This window comes from Ascaphus truei, chromosome 14, assembly GCF_040206685.1.
Source record: "Ascaphus truei isolate aAscTru1 chromosome 14, aAscTru1.hap1, whole genome shotgun sequence".
In the NCBI taxonomy this organism is placed as follows: domain Eukaryota; kingdom Metazoa; phylum Chordata; class Amphibia; order Anura; family Ascaphidae; genus Ascaphus; species Ascaphus truei.
In genome coordinates, this window is record NC_134496.1 from 24,878,612 (window position 1) to 24,902,146 (window position 23,535).

Here is a 23,535-nt window from a genome sequence, read left to right on the forward strand (position 1 = left end):
CGCACCCACCCTCCGCTGCTGCCATCATCCTCCGACCTCCGACGTCCTCTGACCTCCCCTGCTATCAACTTCCTCCTTCGACCTCCTTCATCCTCTGACATCTGTTGCTAGCACCACCATCCTCCGACTTCCACTGCTACCATGATCCTCCTCCAAATTTCACCATCCTCTGATCTCCGCTGCTGCTACCACCATCATCTTTTGTCCTCCTCCATACTCCGACCTCCGCCATCCTCCGACCTCCGCTGCTATCACCATCCTTCTCCGACCTCATCTATCCTCTGACCTCGGCTGCTACCACCATCCTCCGACCTCCGCCATCCTCTGACCTCCACTGCTATCACCATCCTTCTCCAACCTCCACCATCCTCCAACCTCCGCTGCTATCACCATCCTTCTCCGACCTCCGCCATCCTCCAACCTCCGCTGCTATCACCATCCTACTCTAACCTCCGCCATCCTCCAACCTCCGCTGCTATCACCATCCTCCTCTGACCTTCGCCATCCTCCAACCTCCTCTACCACCACTATCCTCCTCTGACCTCCGCCATCCTCTGATCTCTGCTGCTATCACCATCCTTCTCCGACCTCATCTATCCTCCGACCTCGACTGCTACCACCATCCTCCGACATCCGCCATCCTCCGACTTCCGCCATCCTCCGCCATCCACTGCTATAACCATCCTTCTCCGACCTCCGCCATCGTCCGACCTCTACTGCTACCACCATCCTCCTCCAACCTCCACCATCCTCCATGGCTATCACCATCCTCCTCCAACCTCCTCCATCCTCCAACCTCCGCAGTTATCACCATCTTCCTCTGACCTCCGCCATCCTCCAACATCCGCTGATATCACTATCCTTCTCCGACCTCATCTATCCTCTGACCTCAGATGCTACCACCATCCGACCTCCGCCATCCCCCTACCTCCAGTACTACCACCACCCTCCTCCATCCTCCTCCATCCTCTGACCTCCCCTGTTATCACCATCCTTCTCCAACCTCCGCCATCCTCTGACCTCCGCTGTTATCACCATTCTCCCACATCCTCCGACCTCCACTGCTATCACCATCCTCCGACCTCTGCTGCTATCACCATTCTCCTCTAACCTCCGTCATGCTCCAAACTCCGCTGCTATCACCAACCTCCTCCAACCTCTGACCCCCGCAGCTGCCACCACGACCATCCTCCTAAAAATAGGAAACATTCTTCAAATTGTCTGGACACTGGGACGTTTCATTAAAATCTGAGTCTGTCTCGGCTAAACCGGGAGATATGGTCACTGAAAGAGACGTGCGCAGTGGTACGCAATGGAGACTGTTTAAAGTGAAACTAAAAATTAGGCTTTATTGCGCCTGTCCCTTTAACACAGCAGAACATTCAAATTAAGCCAAAGAAAAACCTGCTCCGTTTTGGAGAATATCTACACATGTAGTCCAGCCCTCTCTCACTGGATGGTTAGCTAAGCTATTTACCTGCCCCAAATATATAAACATATATACAGATATATAACAGTCCCATAAGAAAGTCTTATCTGTTTCTTGTAGCAGTAGGGGAAGCCTCTCTGCTCTCCTGGGTGAGCACCTTTGTGTGCTAAGGCAATGTCTGTCCAGGTATACTCTGCTCTCCTTTGTCTTGCTGTCAGCCTGCAGTCTCTTTGCAGCTCAAGACATCTGTCCTCTGGTCAGTCCAGTTTCCACTAAGGAAATCCTCTGGTCTGTCTTTTCTAGGTCAGCTCCAATTGTGAGCTCAGGAATCCTCCTCCTGTGTCTCAGAACAGGCTATTTCTGAGAGAGCTCTGATTAGGCAGGTGGGGTTGGTTCATTGCAGGTGTGCAATTAACCAGCACACTGCTGGATTAGAGGCACATTGCTTTAACAGAGATACGTCCCTGTTACAGTCACCCTACTAATTCTGCTCCATTTGGGCCAGTAAATATTTGGAGAGCTCGTCAGTGCAATAGATGCCTTAAAATCGGCGCCTGTAACTAGTGTCATTTTCCTTTCTCTGCGTCAAATAACTCCACCAGGTTACATAACATTACCCTCTGCTCCTATGAGATCAAATGTAAGGAAGAAGATTATTAAGGTTCATAAATATGTTGCTGACACAACTTGATGCTAAGGATAAATGTGTTTTTGCTACTGAACTAAATTCTGCCATCATGATACATTTAAATATAGGTGCTTTCAATAAATAGCTTCAAGTATTTTAAACAAGGTGGATTTTTTTAAATTATCCATTGTTAGGAAATCCGAATAAAAAATAATTTAACATTTAACTTTGTGATCAATATAATATATATATATGTTGATATGTATGTAGGGAATTCTTCTATACGCAAAAGATTCTTTATACAGAATATGTTCTTTACACGTGTATATGTTATACGTATGTTCTTATTTTAATATATCACTGATTATATGGTTTTGTTATAAAGACAGTTTTTAATTTACTTTTTATATCAGGGGTGCTTAACGCCAGTACATTGCATTGTGTTGTAATTAGTTGTTTTTCTTCTTTATTTTTTAATTCCATTTATCCCCACTTTTCTCCTTTCTCTTTCTTTGCTTAAATGTCTAAAATATTTTAAAAGGTGAATGTATTCATTTTTTAACGTGGAATTGTGTTACATTTGCAAGATTGTGGTATTCGTTATTCATTGAGTATATTGAAAATGAGCTATTATTGTCATTTTTCCCTGTGTAATTTGGGGTAATATATGCATTAGTGACGTTATCTGTAAGGGTTCCAGTCCTGGGTTTTGCTGGAACTTGCCCTTACGTGGTCGTTACTGCACCCTTTGATCCTGGAAAGCTTCTTCCTGGACTTGGTAATTGGCTGCACCTGTTCCAGGGCTTTAAGTAACAGTTAGTGACTCTCAGTCCCGGCCGAGCATGGTAATCTGTTCCCTGTTCCTGTGGATTTCCTGTTGCCAATCCCAGCCTGTGACCCCAACCTTGTACCTCTGCCGCCTACCTTGACCCGAGCCTGTTAACCTGACCTTGACCTCTGCCTCCATCCCGACTACGACTACTCTAACAGCTTTGGTCGGTGATCATATACTCCTACCATAGCTCTGCTGGTCCGCTTCCTATCGGAGACGATAGTTATCAGGTTAGTGATATAAAGGAGGGTGGGAGGGAAACTGCCGTACCGAGCTGTAATTGCGAAACGCGTTGGGTGTCGACACAGACCTGAAGCGCCATCCTAGGAAGTGATGTGGAACATGTGGCCGGCGGGACACGTGGCATACGGGGACACCACAAGTGTTAAGGCGTCGCATGAGTCCTTCTCCTTTGTTTCCCTGCATGCCAGATTGATTTTTTTGCTCACCAGAGTGCAGAACGCGTTGTCCCCTAGGAAACGAGCTGACAAAGCCCACGACGTAGCCACTACGACCTCATGCTGTAGTGGCTACGTCGTGAAGCGCACAAAGGGTTAAAGCAGCGCCGTAAGTCTTTACTACAAACCAGGAAAGGCAGGTGCTATGTTAATAGTACCACTCCGGGGCCGGTGCAACCGCTAGGCAACCGCTGGTGGCACGTTTATTTATTTTTTTGAGAGGGGGGGGGGGTGCGGAGGAGGGTTGAGGGTGACAGCGGGACTCGTGGGAGGAGAGAGGACCGCTGTTGCGAAGCTCGCCCCAGCGGTGAAAGGAAGAGGAGGGGGGTGACAGGATGAGAAGGGGGTGAGGATGAGGAGGGGGATGAGAGGATGAGAAAGGGTGAGAGGGGGAGAAGGGGAGGTGAAAGGATGAGAAGGGGGGTGAGAAGATGAAGAGGGGGGTGAGGATGATGAGGGGGGTGAAACGAAGTGGAGGGGGCGATAGGATGAAGGGGGGGTGAAAGGAAGAGGTGGGGGTGAGAGGATGATGAGGGGGGTGAGATTATACGGAGGAGGTGAGGGAGAGAGAATGAGGTGGTGGAAGATAGAGAATTGGGTATAACATAAAAAAATAATCCAAAAGCTCATCGTGGGGGTGGCGGGGTGGGAGCGGTTTGGCAGAAGCAAAGCTAAAGGTTCACCTTGGGCATCAAATACCCTTGCACTGGCCCTGCTTGCGGATCATAATTGCAATATTACATCGCAGTATTTCTCAACTTTTTCACTGGGACACTTCAGCTAAATCTGATTTTAGGAATAACCAGAGTTAACAAAAAGCACATTATTCACAGAGAATGTACTCAGTCTGTTTATTGGGGTGAGGGGGGTGTGGTGTTGGGGACAGGGGGGTACTGGTTGATCGAGGCTGAAGAAATACTGATGTATTCAGAATGGAGGTATGGAACAATAAAAAATAACTATAGAATCATCACCTAAACCAAGCGTGGCCAACTCCAGTCCTCAAGGGCCACCAACAGGTCAGGTTTTCAGGTCAGCACAGGTGGCTCAGTCAATGGGGTCCGGCACTCCGGGTCCACCATGACGTAGTAGTTGTCAAAACAAAAATGGCTCGTTTTGCTAGGGAAGATGACGAGGATTCAGAAGCAGTCACGAAATTGCGAAGAATCAAGCGCGATGTCCTAATGCAGAGGTGTCAGGCCCCTGGAAATAGAGGGTACCTTGAATCAGGAAAAGGATCAAAGGTAACACCGACAACAGCTGCAGCGTGTCCTCCAGAGTCTAACAAACGTGGACCCAGGTTGTCATAGTTACATACTGTAGTACAGGGGTGCGCAAACTTTTGCAGCTGCGCCCCCCCTGCCTGCTGCCCCCGGTGCTCGCGCCCCCCTAACCTCAGTTCCCAGAATCAAATGACGTCGCTGGGTCATTTGACGTCACGTGACCCCGTGGTGCCATTTGCCGCCGCGTTGCCATGGCAATGGGTGTCAAATGACGTCGTGGGGTCATGTGACAACATACAATATACACAGAGGAAACGGACTTAGTGTAGGGAGTAATGCTATATTTGTAAGTCAAAGGCCAAAAGATAAATGACCACTCACATGTAGCCCCCAAATGTACAAACACAGTACGAAGTCCGCCCACAAAAGTCCGCCCGTACGAAGTCCGCCCACAAGGGCGGACTTCGTACTATGTTTGTACATTTGGGGAATACATGCGAGTGGTCATTTGTCTTTTGGCCTTTGACTTACAAATATAGCATTATTCCCTACACTAAATCCATTTCCTCTGTGTTTATCTCCTCTCTTATGTCCATCCGAATCCTGGAGGACTAATACTATCGACACTACTGACACTACCATCAAGCACTCCTTTCTATCAACACCCAGGGGGTTTGCCCAGAGAGGCATACATGCTGATTTTACTATGGAAAAGTGTGAGTGTACACCCATCAGGTGTTTTATTCACCTATTGATTCATCACCATCAGACAGTGTTGCACTATATATCTTTATTTTTTGTTTCACATATATCACGGTTCCTGAGCTCCCCGCATCTTTTCTACAAACCAGCTCTTGCAAGAATCCACCAGGAGGGTTCAACGTGGGTTGAGAGCAGAACAGGAACTGGTTTACAGTATCATCACTTTTATTACATTTTCACTATTTTTCACTAATATTGTTATTATAGATTATATCACATCATCACAATATTTGATTATATATATAAATTATTTTTTCTGCATCTTCACAAGAGCGCCGGGTGATTGCACTTCTTTGGTCCCATTAAGGGATGGGGGTGATGTTGTGGGGTGTTAGGTAGACTGGAGTTTGGTCTAGCCGCTCAGCTGGTACCAGTAGGGTTGGCGGGGAGGGTGTTAGGGGTGTGCTAGATAGGTTTCCTTGAACAGGTGAGTTTTCAGGGAGAATTTAAATGACTGGAAGCTGGGGGAGAGTCGGATGGTGCGGGGTAGAGAATTCCAGTGAGAAGGGGTAGCACGGGAGAAGTCTTGTAGGTGGGAGTCAGAGGAGGTGATAAGGCAGGAGGAGAGGTGGAAGTAGTGGGCAGAGTGTAGATGGTGTTAAGGTACATATTTTTGGGGTGGTTCTGAGATGTAAGTGGGGGCAGGCTCGTTGAGAGCTTTGTAAGTCAGGATTTGAAATTTGATTCTGGAGGATACAGGAAGCCAGTGTAGGGATTTGCATAGTGGCGCAACAGAGGTGGAGAAGTGAGTGAGGTAGAAGAGTCTGTCATTTTGGATGGATTGAAGTCGGGACAGGCAGACAAGGGGAATGCCAACTGGGAGGAGGTTGCAGTAGTCAAGGTGGGACAGTATGAGTGAATGAATTGGGATTTTAGTTGCATCACGAGTGAGAAAGGGGAATACCATGGCAATATTTTGGAGGTGAAGACGGCAGGACTTCATGAGGGACCGAATGTCAGGAATGAAAGAGAGATCAGAGTCAAAGATAACCCCATCGTTATACCCAGTAGCCTTTTAATGTGCAATTGACTTTGATATTGATATTGGAAGAAGGCCAAGTTATATTTCCAAACAGCTTTATCCTGTCCTATGCAGCACATAGAGGAAAACTGGAGGAACTATTGTGAGAATCCAATTTTCAGTCCAATCTTTAGATGTTTAATCCAACAACAGTTACATCGTGATCATGCCACACTTTTGGACCAATTATTTTCTAATTATCAACCATTGCATATATATATCATATGGTTGATACAAGCGTTTCCCACTTATATTGTTTTTTTCAGCCACGTTTTATATATCTTGCTGTATCATTGTGGTCACTTGTTTGTGAAATCAATATCCCATCTGGCGGATTACGTAAGGTGTTTGTCAAACTCATTTTTCCAGAAGGATAATACAAGCCTTAACTGTTACCCTACTTCTTATATATTGTCTATGATTGGGATTTCTCTTAGATCTATTTATCATATTAGTACTATATCAATCTATACGGTTAACATTGGTTTATTTATTTTACATGGTAGTGACCTATATGTTAGTCCTATATCTATGTGTTTGTTGTTGCTAAACTGATGGTTTTATGTTTGTATATATTTCCTGTTAGTATGCATTAATGCAGGGGTGCTCAACCCCTGTCGTGAGGCCAGTCCCCCTCCCCCGCCCCACCCTCCCCCCAACAGATCAGGTTTTCAGGATATCCCAGCTTCAGCACAGGTAGACGAAGACCGAACCTCTGATTGAACCACCTGTGCTGAAGCAGGGACTGATTGAGCCACCTGTACTGAAGCAGGGACTGATTGAGTCACCCGTGCTGAAGCAGAGATCTCCTGAAAACCTGACCTGTTGGGGGGGGGGCTTGAGGACTGGAGTTGAGAACCCTACACACAGAAGTCCTACACATTTTACCTACAGTACAATAAAATGAGTGTCAAAAAATGGACTTCTTACTAGGAGGTGGGCGAATCCACCCAAATCCGATTCCCGGATTCCCGCTGATGTTACCCACAAAATCCGTTTCGTGGTGTAAAATCCGCAAACGGATTTGGCCCATTTCAGTCCGCGCATATTCATTAAAAACCGCCATTGCATACAACACGTTGGCGGATTCTTAAGAACGGATGGCTGAATCCGCGGATTGGATACTACAAATCCGTCCACGGGCTGCGGAATCCGGGAGTGTAAAATAGGGCCACCTTATACCCATTACCAGGTAGAAAAGGGGGCGACTGGTGGTGATGGGGCAACAGGCTGGGGGCTTATCTTTAACTGGCCCTCGTCACAGTGACTATGTGTTAATGGTGGAGACTTTTAATCACGGAGCTGCTATGACCACAGAAATACACTGCTATCTCAAGAGGAATATTCTGGGCTATTTATCTTACGAGCACCATTACTGGTATTAAACGAGAGTAAAAAAAAAAGCATTACAAACCTGATCTATTTGAGGACCTAAGGAATTAGAGGAAAGATGTCTATTAATTTCCCCCAAATAAATAAAGAGGGAACTGTTTTTTCTTTCCCCCCCTCCCCACTCAGCTACTCCCATGTATCACAATTCGCATTACTATTGTCACCTACAACTATCTTTATATAATAATAATACTATAATACATTCAGAATTTTTGTCAATGGGTTAATTGTACCATGTGTAAGGAAACTATACGTTTATATACTTCATTTAACATTGCTTTGTTCAATGGAGTGTATAAGAATCTGTTTTCATTAGATGAAGGAACTTTCTGGGCTATTATAGACCAACATATCAACCATAAAATGTTGTCTTGTGCAGAGGTCTCTTCGTGAAGATATGTTGGTCCACTAAATGTTATCCTAGCCCACAAAGTATCTTTCTGGGACAGGCTACCATCACCATCCAATTATTATTAGATTGTAACCCAATAAAATACTATTTTAAAAAGCAAATTGAAGGCATATAGGAAAACACATTTTATTGGGATGTAACAGACAGAGGTAGAGTCCAATGCAATTAGTACTTTACTTTGAGTATGTGTTAGGTTGGCATTACAATTCACTTGAAATAAGACGTTTCCTAAGTATTTCAGACAGGGCTATGAGGCCAAAATAGTTTCCAAGACTGAGCCCTCAGCGAAAAATAATCCCCACTTTATGGATGCCATTCAATACTTTTTGGTAAGTGTAGTTTTGGGTGTGCACTGGATTTACAGTATATGGTGACCTCAGCTGCACTGCACACATCTGTTACTTTGGTTAAGGAAACCACTAAGCACATCTGATATATATATATATATGTAGGTTCATTCCAGTTATGAAATGTAAATGTAACAAGAAAAGAAAGAAAGGAAATACTATAATGGCTGTGTATGAAGCTCCCGAAACGTGTGCCTTATCAAACATGTTGTACACTGTCAGCTTGCATCTATGTCAAATGTAAGGAACCTGTTCATCAAGTGTTCATTCGTGTAACAGGGTGAATCCCACTTTATGTGATAAGACCTGCTGACAGAGGCAGCACTGAACAGGTTAAACCCAGAGGGCTGTCTTGATTGCCTGCACAGGTGCCTCATTGAGGGCCTTAAAAAGGCTGCTGCATGCACGGCAGAGAGATGTCTGGTCCAGACACACACGCACTGTACTGCTATAGAGAGCAGACTGCGTTACTGGGCACTGGACCACAGTAGAGTGACGCCTGCATAAGGACTTCCCGACCCTTACCCAAACAGAAGATACTTGACCTGAACCTTGACTCATTGTACTGGGTGGATGGAAAGGGGCCTAGCCCCTCCAACCTGTACATAGGGCGTTGGCGGGCACAGTCAGTACTCCCTATAGAAGTTAGGTCTGTGTTTGTTTTCCCTTAGCCTGCTGACATCAAGCTGTTATTTGTGTCATTAAGGTTGCTGACTAATAAAGCCTATGTTTATTTCTGCTAGAATGTCTCCAGTGTTTGACCCTCTGGAAGTTGGTGCATCATTAACGGCCTCTCACCATATTGAGTAGCAGCCGGAGAAGTGAACACGGTTCGCCTTTCGGCTGTCAATAATGAGTTGCTACTGACGGGAACGAGTTCTCTAGCTCCCCCCATGTTCCGTTTGTCAGACGATGCTACACAGTGGATGTCATCAATAATAACAAGGTTGCCGAAAACCACTTGTGATAAGAGGTGCTTGCTACAAAATAGCACCAAAGTGGTTAAACGGCCAGTCCTGTCTTGAGCGCATATATTGCGATCTAGGACGACTCGCTGCAGCCAACTAACAGCCGGCCGTCTCGCCACAAAGGTAAACCCCTAACTTTACTGCAAAGGCCCCTAATGTTAAATCCTTAGCCTTAACCCCTTTCCCTAAAACCCCAAGCCATAGCCCTTTCCCGTAAAAAGCTAAACCTTAACCCCTTACCCTACAACTCATAATTGGACCCTACCCTAAAATCCCTTACTTTAAAACCTTACCCTAAAAATCTTTACCCTAAACCCCCTAAACTTAACCCCTTAATAGCTTACCTTCGTGGCAAGACAGCCAGCGGCAGCAAGTTGTCCCTTTATGCGCATATTGTATGCATTAGCAAACGGAATTGATAGTTTACTTAACCCTTACAGTGCTGGAAGAATAGCAACGAAGCTCATCATATATCCTAGGCTCAACACTATAACTTGGTCCCCGCCCCCCTTTCCTATGCAGGCATTAAACTGGTAACTCTTGCAGCCTGTGACTGTAGCAGTGATTAACATGGAAACATGGAGATTGCCAATGCATGGAATACAAAATAATGGCCCTGCGCAGCACTAAATAATACTGGGGTAAGGCAAACGTATCTGAAGGCGTATTGCTCCTACAATAAACATGCAGTAGGTTGGGGTTTACAGTAATGGTATCAACAAGGTGCAGGAGGAACGCATGTTTTAGAGAGAAATGGTAGCACACGGAGTCGTGCTCTGAAGGTGGGAGGCTCGGGGAACATTTAAGGCAGCATTTTTTTAAATTAAAAGGTGGTGAATTCACGGAAAAGCCTCGCAACAGGGGCGGTGGAGGTTAATCCAAAGCATTACAACTCTGATCTACATGAGGACGTAAGGTATTAAAAGGAAACTATTACAGTAAGAGATATCTAATCATTTACCTCCATTAAAGTGACAATCCATGCCGGTTTTCTTTCTTTTTTTATTTTTGACGTAGGTGAACCCCATTCATTTCACCTCTTGGGACCCCTGCTTCCGGAGATGATAACCTCCATAGTAAGTGCCGGTAGCCGCTCTGCTCGGCTCCCAGGGTTCATGTTATAGCGGAGTTTCAAAGCCGTCGCACCCTGCGGGCCAATAGGAAGACGTGACATCAGGATCGGCTTCTTATTGGTCCACGTGACGTGGGTGCTTTAAACCCCAGCTAGCTCAGCCGGAGCGGCTACCAGCACCTACTACAGAGGTAAGTATCTCTGGAAAGAGGGGGTCCCCAGAACTGAAATGAATGGGGTTCAGCTCCGGAGACCCCCTGCTTCAATCATGTGTTAAAAAATGAAATACAGTTAAATGGCTTAGGTTGCTCCTTTTTTAAAAGGAGAGAACAGCTCCAGCCCGGCTTCAGAGCAGGTTGGCAAACAGGCAGAGTAGGTGAAACGAGTGTTTGCCATCAATTTCTGTGCGTCAACAATACAATATAAAGCGACACTGAGTATGTTTCTAACAGTCACATTTCACAGTAACCATTCAATGCGTGATAACGTATAGGATTCTTCTCCATGGACAAAAGACACAAAGAAACATCAAAGGGGGAACCTCCAAAATAGTTGCTGCTGACCAAACTGCTTGACCCCAATGACCTTTAACACCTGCAACTGGGCAGGACTTGCCTTTTAGCTATTACTGTGGGTCAGATGCCCACAAAAGCCGACGTTGCACAAAACCAACATTCAGGCTTGCCGATAATTGTCAGGATTGACATAAAAGGGGTTTATTTATAAAAGAAGTGCCCTAACCATTGTCCGTCTGTCGTTCATGGTCACTGAAGTGCAGTGTATGTATCATTCTCGGTGTACAGCGCCAACAGTGTGCGCAGTCCTTTACACAATTACAATATAGAGGCAGATAAAGCATAAACAGTGGGGATAAGAGCAGCCAGTAAATAAAAACCAATGGGAAGCTCTGCCCCGAAGAGCGTAGTGCAGCGGTGGCCAACTCCAGTCCGGTAGCCGCTCTGCTCGGCTCCCAGGGTTCATGTTATAGCGGAGTTTCAAAGCCGTCGCACCCTGCGGGCCAATAGGAAGACGTGACATCAGGATCGGCTTCTTATTGGTCCACGTGACGTGGGTGCTTTAAACCCCAGCTAGCTCAGCCGGAGCGGCTACCAGCACCTACTACAGAGGTAAGTATCTCTGGAAAGAGGGGGTCCCCAGAACTGAAATGAATGGGGTTCAGCTCCGGAGACCCCCTGCTTCAATCATGTGTTAAAAAATGAAATACAGTTAAATGGCTTAGGTTGCTCCTTTTTTAAAAGGAGAGAACAGCTCCAGCCCGGCTTCAGAGCAGGTTGGCAAACAGGCAGAGTAGGTGAAACGAGTGTTTGCCATCAATTTCTGTGCGTCAACAATACAATATAAAGCGACACTGAGTATGTTTCTAACAGTCACATTTCACAGTAACCATTCAATGCGTGATAACGTATAGGATTCTTCTCCATGGACAAAAGACACAAAGAAACATCAAAGGGGGAACCTCCAAAATAGTTGCTGCTGACCAAACTGCTTGACCCCAATGACCTTTAACACCTGCAACTGGGCAGGACTTGCCTTTTAGCTATTACTGTGGGTCAGATGCCCACAAAAGCCGACGTTGCACAAAACCAACATTCAGGCTTGCCGATAATTGTCAGGATTGACATAAAAGGGGTTTATTTATAAAAGAAGTGCCCTAACCATTGTCCGTCTGTCGTTCATGGTCACTGAAGTGCAGTGTATGTATCATTCTCGGTGTACAGCGCCAACAGTGTGCGCAGTCCTTTACACAATTACAATATAGAGGCAGATAAAGCATAAACAGTGGGGATAAGAGCAGCCAGTAAATAAAAACCAATGGGAAGCTCTGCCCCGAAGAGCGTAGTGCAGCGGTGGCCAACTCCAGTGCCGGTAGCCGCTCTGCTCGGCTCCCAGGGTTCATGTTATAGCGGAGTTTCAAAGCCGTCGCACCCTGCGGGCCAATAGGAAGACGTGACATCAGGATCGGCTTCTTATTGGTCCACGTGACGTGGGTGCTTTAAACCCCAGCTAGCTCAGCCGGAGCGGCTACCAGCACCTACTACAGAGGTAAGTATCTCTGGAAAGAGGGGGTCCCCAGAACTGAAATGAATGGGGTTCAGCTCCGGAGACCCCCTGCTTCAATCATGTGTTAAAAAATGAAATACAGTTAAATGGCTTAGGTTGCTCCTTTTTTAAAAGGAGAGAACAGCTCCAGCCCGGCTTCAGAGCAGGTTGGCAAACAGGCAGAGTAGGTGAAACGAGTGTTTGCCATCAATTTCTGTGCGTCAACAATACAATATAAAGCGACACTGAGTATGTTTCTAACAGTCACATTTCACAGTAACCATTCAATGCGTGATAACGTATAGGATTCTTCTCCATGGACAAAAGACACAAAGAAACATCAAAGGGGGAACCTCCAAAATAGTTGCTGCTGACCAAACTGCTTGACCCCAATGACCTTTAACACCTGCAACTGGGCAGGACTTGCCTTTTAGCTATTACTGTGGGTCAGATGCCCACAAAAGCCGACGTTGCACAAAACCAACATTCAGGCTTGCCGATAATTGTCAGGATTGACATAAAAGGGGTTTATTTATAAAAGAAGTGCCCTAACCATTGTCCGTCTGTCGTTCATGGTCACTGAAGTGCAGTGTATGTATCATTCTCGGTGTACAGCGCCAACAGTGTGCGCAGTCCTTTACACAATTACAATATAGAGGCAGATAAAGCATAAACAGTGGGGATAAGAGCAGCCAGTAAATAAAAACCAATGGGAAGCTCTGCCCCGAAGAGCGTAGTGCAGCGGTGGCCAACTCCAGTGCCGGTAGCCGCTCTGCTCGGCTCCCAGGGTTCATGTTATAGCGGAGGTCAGGTCCGGTTTACCAACAGGTCAGGTTTTTCAGGCTATCCCTGCTTCAGCACGAAGACTGATTGAGCCACCTGTGCTGAAGCAGGGACTGATTGAGCCACCTGTGCTGAAGCAGGGGCTGATTGAGCCACCTGTGCTGAAGCACGGATATCCTGAAAACCTGACCTGTTGGTGGCCCTTGAGGACTGGTGTTGGCTGCCCCTGGCGTAGTGAGCAATACAAATACATGTGGAATATACTCTTTACTTTCCCAGGGGCGTAACATTCATATAAGCAACAAACAAAAAAACACAGGCTTATAATTTCGGCTGCCTATAACCATGATGCTGTTGAACAATACCAGAAAAGTTGCAACTCAAACAATTAAAAAAAACTCAACATGTGTTTTATATAAAGACTGTCTGTTTCCAGGGGAAGCTCACCCGATTAAAGTTCAAATGCTCAAGGCAATGTTTCAAAGCATACTCACTGTGTGCTGCCTTGGTATGAACTGGCTATAAACTAGGGTACAAAGACTTTGATATGATGCTAATGAACTGTTTGCTGCAAGAAGGATATGTACTTTTCCAGCACACTGCCTGATCCTCTATACAAGGGGTGGCCAACTCCTGTCCTCAAGGGCCACCAATAGGCCAGGTTTTAAAAATATCCCTCCTTCAGCACAGGTTGAGCTACCTGCGCTGAAGCAGGGATATCCTGAAAACCTGACCTGTTGGTTTCCCTTGAGGACTGGGGTTGACCACCCCTGCTCATTATTGTCTGTTCTAATGTCAGAACACACAGGCCCAGAAGGCTAAATTATAGCACATTACACAGGAGGAACAAGTAGCATTCACTCTGAACTGCATTCTTATAACACTACAATTAAATAGAATCAGCCGTGTTAGTCCAGTTCAATAGTGCAGAGTAAAGGAATACTTCAGTACTAGGTGATACCTTTTTTTAAATTTAACTATTGATATTACAGGACAAGCTTTCAAGAGTTCTCTGTGTCTTCCTCAGGTCAGTGATACTGATTTACAGAATATTCCATGAGTTCCATATAATACTGCAAGTTGCCCACTTAGTAAAAATATCAATGTATGGTAGGCACGTAGCCATGGTATTAATCATGTGTACTTATTAGTTCTCGGCATCAGGCAATGTTCTGTTCTTTGCCCTCCCTCTATGTTCACAATGTCACTGATCTGTTCGGCTTACCACATGCTGAAAGGCATCTGTTGAAAACCTCTCTTGTAGCAAAGGGTAGTCTCCACTTTCTGGACAACACAAGCATTGAAGGGAGTTTCAAGCTGCAAACGTTCTGTTTTTATGCTTCTTAATTCTCATTAAAAAAAATAACATAAGCTTTTTAATGACACAGGATTCATGCCTCTGCCTTTTATAATGGAGAATGGCAATAATATTTCTTTCTGGCAATATAAAAATATAATTAAAAGCTGAAGTGCCCTGAATGAAATACGATTAAGCTAAGAATGAGTATTTTTTTATAATTCTGTTAAAGCAGCAATCCCGCCTGCTCATTTTTCTTTTTGACCCCCATTTTTTTACAAGCAGGAAACCCAATGGGTCCTTAACCCTTTGGATGCCCCAAGCAAAAGGGCTGTCCTTAGGACATGGCGAGCAAGGCGGTTGCCTTGGGCACCACGCTACCTCTCCCTCCTCCTGTCGGCGCTGGGATCGAACTTCCACCCAATAGGAGAGGAGAGAGCCGTAGGACAGAGCATGGGGAGTCCCCGGGTTGATGCAGGGTCACTGCTCAGCCCAAGGCAGGTGCGTACGTGTGTGTGTGTGTGTGTGTGTGTGTGTGTGTGTGTGTGTGTGTGTGTGTGTGTAGGGCGGTCTCACCTTCTCCTGAGTGGCATCATCACCCCTCCTCCTGTAGCGTCGCATTGTCATTGTGACCCGACATCACATGACAACGTGACGTCACATACTGCCGAGACGTATGGGGACTGGCACTCCGGGGCCCCTAGGATCTAGTGACGGTCATGCCCAAAGAGGGTTATTTTCCCTGCTTAGATTGTGTCCTGGTTACACGGTTACAAGCATTAACCTTGGCCTTACACCAAAATAGAAACTCTATCCCATCACTAAAATAAAACCTCTCCACCAAACCTTACCCGAAACCCTATTACAAATTATATCCCTACCCCAACTGAAATTCCTAACCCATTAAAATATTTAACCCATTCAAAACCATAACCAGAATCTAGCCGGGATTCTATTTCTAGCTGTAATGCTAATTCTAACCTTAACTCAATTCCTAAAACTAAACATTGCTAACCTTAGTCCAATTTCTAACCCTAATGAAATAAAACAGTTTCTAACCCTAAACGCTAACCGAAATCCAACTCTAGCTCTGCCCTATAGGGGGAAGAGCTAACACACAGGTAGAGATGGGTGAACGTTTCGCCAACGTTAAAATCCACTGTGAAGACGGCTTTTTTTTCCGCAAGTTTCACTTTTCTTGAATTTGTCTGAGTTTGAAAAAGTCACCTGCTATACTTGAAAAAAATTGTAATATAATCCTTTATTGAGATATCAAAATTCTACTTCTCTCTCCGTACGTCACAGCCCTAATTTCTCGCTATACACCTGTTCACCTCTTGTGTTCTGTTAAAGGATGCTTTTTGTCTACCCCTTTTGTATCTAAAGCCCTCTCCTACCTAAAACCTCTCTCTCTCACTGCCCCACACCTCTGGAATTCCCTCCCCCTCAATAGCTGACAAGCACCCTCTCTTTCCACTTTTAAGCCCATCTGAAAACACACCTGTTTAAAGAAACATTTGAGTAGCTCCATATGCACTTACCATGACCCCTTGCAAACACTTACCGTTACACACTCTGATTGTAATGTTTCCCTACTTGCCAATTAGATTGTAACCTCTTCGGGGAAGGGACTCCCCAAAGGAGACTCCCTCTGCTAATTATAACTTTTATGTCTGTAGCACTAGTAGCGCACTTTCCCCCACCCCCTGGGAGATATGGCGGCTACAGTGAATGTGGTGCGTTACCTACGGCTCACAGGAAGCCTAAACCTCCGTTGCTGGGATCCTGGGGTGTACCTGATCCATTTGATGACAGCGCCTCCACCTGCACGGGATCCTAACAATGTGGGCTAACACTCAGGCCTCACAGGGCCGTAACCCCTCACCGTTCCTCCCCAACACGTGTTCACACCCCTGTAAGGTTTGCCCCACTGTACTGAGGTGCCCCATGGCACCCAACCACCCTGGTGTCCACAGAGTCAAACACCCACCCACGTGTGTGAGACAGCGCTGCCCACTAGCCCGTTTATTGTAGGTGCACTTGATGAGGTGAGGTACCTGCCGGGTGTGTCCACACCCAGGCACACAGATGAGGAAGATGGGATCTACAGATGCGGTGATGTTATCCACAAAGCCTCCGCCTCTACGTTGGGTGGGTCCTGCATGGATTGTACCACCTTTAATAGTCTTGTAGTAGTAGCAGGTGTCTGGTCCCAGATCACCTGAAGCTAGGATGCAGCCGCGTCCTGGATGTGTCCCTCACTCTAATGCTACAGGGGCAGTGTCCCTATCTATGGGCCTGTCCCTGCACAAATCACAAGTTGAGGGGAGTCAGGGCCTAGCTGGGCCTAATAGGGTATATCTGGCCTACCCCTACCCCCACAACCTACCCCTTCCTTGTCCCAGCTCCGACTGGCGTGGCTGTCTAAGCGCGCCAATAGTAACCACTAGCTGTCCGTGATCTTAGCAGCCCTATTGGCTGTTCGCGCCCATGTGCTTAGCACTCCCAGAGCCTTCTGGGAAATTTAGTTCCCCTGTGGAGCTTGATCTGTGATGCCCACCGCTCTCTGAAGCTACTGCGCATGCGTGCGCATCCTGTAATGGTCGGCGGCTTCGGAGCCTCTCTGCGAATGCGCAGAACTCCTATGCGCGATTACACAGAATGGCAGCCCCCGCTTGCAGGGTGCGCCGCAGAGCTCCGGAGCACCAGGCGCTCCCTCTCCCAGCAAGCCACCACCTCCTGCACGGTGCCGGATCCCCTGCATCTCCAGCGGCACCCACACGCGCATCCGCTGACAGCTGCACGGAGCTATGTGAGAGCCACGGGGCTGCCCAAAGGGAAGACCGGGCCACACGCTTATTCCTGTTATATAATTAAAGATATACATACAATAAATATAGAGAAAAGAAAAAACAGCACAAAAACTCATAGTGCAGTATCTTAAAAATGTATTGAGATATTGTATCAGCAGGTAAGTGTTACACGTACATCAGGGTAAGGAAAAATGGTATGATGGAGGATGCGTTAAGGCAAGCTCAGAGCAAGCACATTGAAGAGATGGAGGCCCTTAGAGGAGAATTGCAAGATGTACTCAAAAAACAGAAGTTTCTCGCTGAGCCACTGAACTTGCTGCAGGCCATAAATGAGAAAAAAGAAACAGATTTAAGCCTTGCTCTGAATCAGCAGAGAGATGTGGAATCGCGACACAACGGCAAAGAAGCTGAACTGGCAATTGCACTGAGTGGAAAAAGAAGTGCAGAAGGACAGCTTCAAGCTCTGAAAACACAAATAGCTTGTCTTGAAAGGTCTTTAAGTAATAGACACAAAACGGAAGAGTGTCCGTAATTGTAAACTGAGAAAGACCACACGGATTATCCAGCGATACTTCCGTAGGAGTAAGTTAAGTTATCAAGAAAGAAAGGCCGAAGCCTACGAGTCTGCTGACAGTAATAGAGAGGTGCCATGGGGTACCCTTGGGGTTAATGAGAATCCAGTCCAAGGTGAAGTACTAGAGCCAAATGGTGTTGAATCAACCACAGATATTGTGTAAGTGACAAAAATTGAAAAGATATTCCAGAAGAGAACATGGAAAACCAAGTAATGGAGGTCATCCTGGCTACAAGTCGCCCAGACGTCATCACCATTGATGCAGAATTCCAGTCTTCACAAGAGAGGGCCAAACAGTCACTGGTGAGTGAGCGCAATAACCTAACCAATGAGGTCAAGGTCACAGAGCATAATAAAGTCCTGTCAGAGAGAGCAAACAGACTGCGGGATGCTCAGGAACGTTTGCAAGAAGTGACACGTAAAAAGCTAAACGTCAACGCCAAACTCAAACGAGTGAATGACAAGGAGTTAGCGAAGTACCATTCTTCAGGCCCAGAAGGCCTAGTAATTGCCCCGAAGGAAAAAGTCTTCAACTGGAAGGCAAGAAAAAAGAAGAGATTGATGTTGGATGTTTCCGACAAAGTGGCGGGTGCACGGGAGTGGTGCACAGGCCATGCCACAGGACAGTTTTGCACTGTAATACAATCACTGTCTCTAGGTCAGGGAATTGTGCAGCTAGTGGACTTTCCAGTGTTCTGGAGGTTATGGTCCTCTGTACAAGCTTGCTACAGCTGCAACTAATTGAACAGGCTGGACTCATGAGTGCACAGGGAGTTAAAAGTCAGGACATGGGTTGCTCAGAGAGAAACTGCTTTTCCCCAGAAAAGGGAGGAGAGAGCGCTGCCCAGCTAAGAACAGGATGGCACAGTCCCCTAGACCCGCTGGATGGTGGTCGTGGATTATAATGGGACTGACTATGTCTTAATCCCAGAAAGAAGAATGAAGGACATGAGACTGCGCTGAAGTAAGGATGTCCTGTTCATAACGTTGGAACTACAGAGAACAGGGATTCTCTGAACTCTTGCAGGGTCCAGAGAGAATTACCTGTAGCCCTAACAGAAACAGATAAGAGATAAACACTATATTGACATGCAGATACTGTGTATATTGTTTAGAGATAATAGTACATGTTTTGAGCCGACAAGCAGTTTAGCTGGTGGCTACCATTAGAGAAGGCTGCAGCTACTGTGTAGTTATACTCCTATGAAGGAGTAGGTGTTATTTTTATTATTTGTTTTGACTTAAAGGGACGGTGGGCCTGTTAGTGTATAATTTAACCCTGTAAATAAACCCTGTGTTGAGAAATACAATGTTTTCAGCCTTTATCTGGGACTAAAAGATTTTGCGACGTGATGCAGACATCACAATATATAATAAATATAATAAATATACGGTCCCCGGAGATAGTGCTGCTCCCAGACAGGACTCAAACCAAGTCAATAAAGGTAATAACGAAATGGATTCTGCAGTAAAAATAAGTCCAAGGTCATGTGTAGAGGAAAAAATATAAAACTAGTGCAATACAGTAACAAAAAAAAACGATATCAGTGTGAATCAGATATAGTGAATAATCCACTCACATTTTCCGTGATGTGTATAAGCAGTGAGGTTTTCTAGAGTAACCAACTCTTATGGACATCCAGGCATCCTCATCAGGCATCCATCAGGATATGAAGAAAATTAAATGGCAGGGGGATGAAGGAGATGGGGGGCGGGGGGGATGGAGAATCCCACATGAAAAGGAAACAATGGTGCAGATTGCTTTTAGAATTAAAATACACCAGGAGTCATTACCAATTGGTTCACTGCAGTTTACATCTGAATGTGAAGCTGGAAAGAAGAAAACTGATTAAAAAGGAGACCAAAACAATCAACATCAAGAACCTCAAAAATAACAGCAGAGAATTTCAACCAGAACTGAAAAATCGCTTCAACAAGCTCGAAATGCATGGGGACACTTTAATAAACGATGTGACAAATTGCTTACAATTAATGACTTATGAAGAATGTAGTTGGAACATCCAAAAACTGTACAATTTTTGCAGGTCATACATTGTGATGAAAGTAGATTCCTCCAGCAGCAAAAGAAAGGGTTGACTGTACTACTCTTACAGGTGGCAGTAGATACATTTAAGGAATAAATTAATATATTTTCACGGAAGAAAGGTATACAGTGGTATGACTGAACAAGTTAAGAATTATCCAAGGACCTTGTAGCAGTGCAGCCAACAAACAGTCAATGAGCCACCTGGGCTGGGGCCTTTTTGGGACTACAGAGGGACACTAGGTCTGAGCTCTGTTACCGTGGGCGTATTGCCCGATTGGGGCTGCCCTGGTGGACCGTGAACCTGTTCAGTGGGCCGGTAGACCTGTGCGGTGGGCCGGTGCTGTTGCTCCCCAGCTCCCTGGCCGCTTGCAATGCTCTCCCTCCTCCTGTCAGTGCCGGGATCCAACTTCCGCCCAACTGGAGGAGAGAGCTGGGGAGTCTCCGGATTGGTGCAGGACCGCTGCCCACGCCAAGGTAAGGAGGAGGGATGTGTGTGTTTTAGTGAGGTGAGGTGTGTTCTTACCTTCTCCGGAAAAGACCTCCTCTTGCAGCGTCGCATTGTCATGGTGACCAAACATCACATGGCGACACATTGCCATGACAACATGACACCCCATGACATCGCGACATCATGACACTACAGGACTAGGGCCAGTCTTAAAAGAATTGCCCAGGCCGGCAGGTAAGTACAATTCCCCCGTGTCTCTGTTTGCACTGCTGGACTTTGACTTTGAACTTTGACTGTTGACCTGTTCTACTTTATACTTTTTACTGCTGAACTTTGGCTAAGGAAAAGCCATTTTTTTTTGTTGTTGCTGAACTTTGGCTAAATAAAAGCCTTTATTTTTTTTCTCCAAACACAAGTCTCCTGTTATTACCTCTGCTGGCCTACAGACCTGATTTACTGGAGTCAAGAAATATATGTTTACACCATGTAAGATGTAATTGGGAAGTGTTGCACTGGGTCTTTTGTCTGCTTCTTCTGGACCGATAAAAGTACATTTACAGTTAGAGAATGTCACCCAGTTAGAATTTAGCAAATGACTGGTCTTGATCTTTTTTTTTTCCAACCTAATCTACAGTACATGCTACTATGTAACAAGTCTTCTTGAACAACTGTTGATTTTGCTATGAAAAGAGTTAAGTGATCAAACAAAACTCACATACATAGAAATAAATTAATACGCGGATGTAAAAGAAATGAAGCATAATTAAACTGAGGCTAGCACCCAACCCCCTAAAGCTTCTTCCCAGGGAGAAGAGGTACGCCCTTTTTTGACACGAAATCAAAATGTCATTTGACAATTATAAATTAGCCCAAAGGGAAACACAGAGAGAAAGATAAACATTTGCTGTCTTTCTTTTAAAGTGTATTCACAAGTGTAAACATTTCTAGTTTTTGAGAATTGTATGGTATGATTTATAACACATTTGAATAATAAGCTAGTATAAATATATGTGAATGATATCTGTATCATACTTAGATACTTATAATTATATATTATAATAAATGTGGGTGATGTATATTTAAGCATTAAAATATATGTATTTGTGTCTATATATTTTTTTTCAATAACATCAATAGAAAGAATAATTTTACGGTTTTACGATGAAATTGTATGACATTTTACGATGACATATTTTATTATACAGAAGCACTATATTTTAGACATGGGGTGCACAATCTTTTCTGTTTGTGCCCCCCGACAGCTCTTCCCCCTGCTTGCGCCCCCTTCCCTTACCGGCTCTGAGCTTTGCGGCGTCATATGACATCACGTGATGTCGCATTGGCATGGCGACACATTGCCATTTGATGCTGCATTGTCATGGCGACGTGTCGCCGAAGAGGCAGCTGAGACCAGGTAAGAGAGATTTACAGAGGCCTCGCGCCTCCCCCGGCATTTTATTTAAATGAAGCCATCTTCCCGGTGTTGAATCTTAGTCCTATTAATTTGAATAGAGCAAATCTCTTGTAAAGCTCCTTCACCGCATATGGAATACCGGGTTATACATCATGTGTGTATTTGTACCATGTGGCACCAAGGCTCTTCAACTGGTGGCCCTTGGACTCTGCTCCTGCTAATCTCACACTAGTGGCTTTGGCAGCCAAATGCCGTGTTTCACACTGAACCTACAGTAAGTTAAGGTACATCTATATGGTATACATTTTATAAATGCTAGCAGAATGTTGAAATCGAATAAGACTTTCAATGTTTCTAAAATGACATTACAATAAGCGTGTGGCGCTTCAACTAAATATTTTCTGATCGAGCCCCTTTGGTGAACTAGTTAAAGAGCCCTGATCTGTACCATGTATTGTCTCCTGTTATGTCATTTGTCAAATGTAAGAAACTTTAGTCATGCTTTATATCAGGGGAGCGCAAACTTTTGAAGCTGTGCCCCCTTATCTTCTCTACCCCGGCTCACGCGCCCCCCCCCCCCCCACCTTGTAACCGTGTCAAATGACACTGCAGGGTCATGTGACGTCACGTCACGTGACCCACGGCGTCATTTGACGTGTGTCACGTCTCATGGTCCCGCTGCGTCATTTGACGCCGCGTTGCCATGGCGACGTGTCACACAGCCGGCTGAATCCCAGTAAGTGGAGTGTTGTAGGGGCCTCACGAGATCCCTCGGCATTTACTGAAATGTCCAGGGGAAGAGTGTGGGGCCTCTGCAACCGCCCACGCCCCCCCCCCCCCAGCAAAATCTCCCGTCGCCCTGGGGGGCACGCCACACAGTTTGCGCACCCGGGGGTCTCTCTGGGGCAGGGGGGGAGGTGTCCGGGGGTCTCTCAGGGATGGGGGGGTGTCCGGTGTCTCTCTGTGGGGGGTGGGGGGGTGTATCCGGGGGTCTCTCTGGGGTGGTGGGGCGGTCCTGTCCCTCCATCCACCACATCCCTCCCGTTCCCCCAGTCGGAGCGAGCTGAACCGGGGCTTTGCCCGGTCCCCTCCCCCCCACTGCCGGCACATGTTGGTGTCCAGGGGTCTCTCTGGGGCGTGGGGGGGTGTCCGGGGGTCTCTTAGGGACGGGGGGTTCCTGGTGTCTCTCTGGGGCGGGGTGTTTGGGTCCCATCCCTCCCATTGCCCCAGTCCCTTCGGTTTCACTGCCGAGTCTCGAGGCGGAGCGAGCTGAACCGGGGAGTGGGAGCAGAGAGATGTGGAACTGGGGGGGACTGGGTGGGTGGGATGTAGAGTGGGGAGACATTTGTCTGTGTGTGTTTGTCCAGCTGCTGATCTACCGTCGATGCTGGCACATGTCCAACCCAGCTGGCACAAACATGCCCCCTCCCTTAGTAGCCATGCCCCCCTCCTGCTGTAACAATTTGCTGGACAGCCGAGGGAAACTTAGAATGTCCATAACTTGGGAGGTGAGTCACATAGGAAGCTTAAAATAGTTGCGCTGACCTACAAATC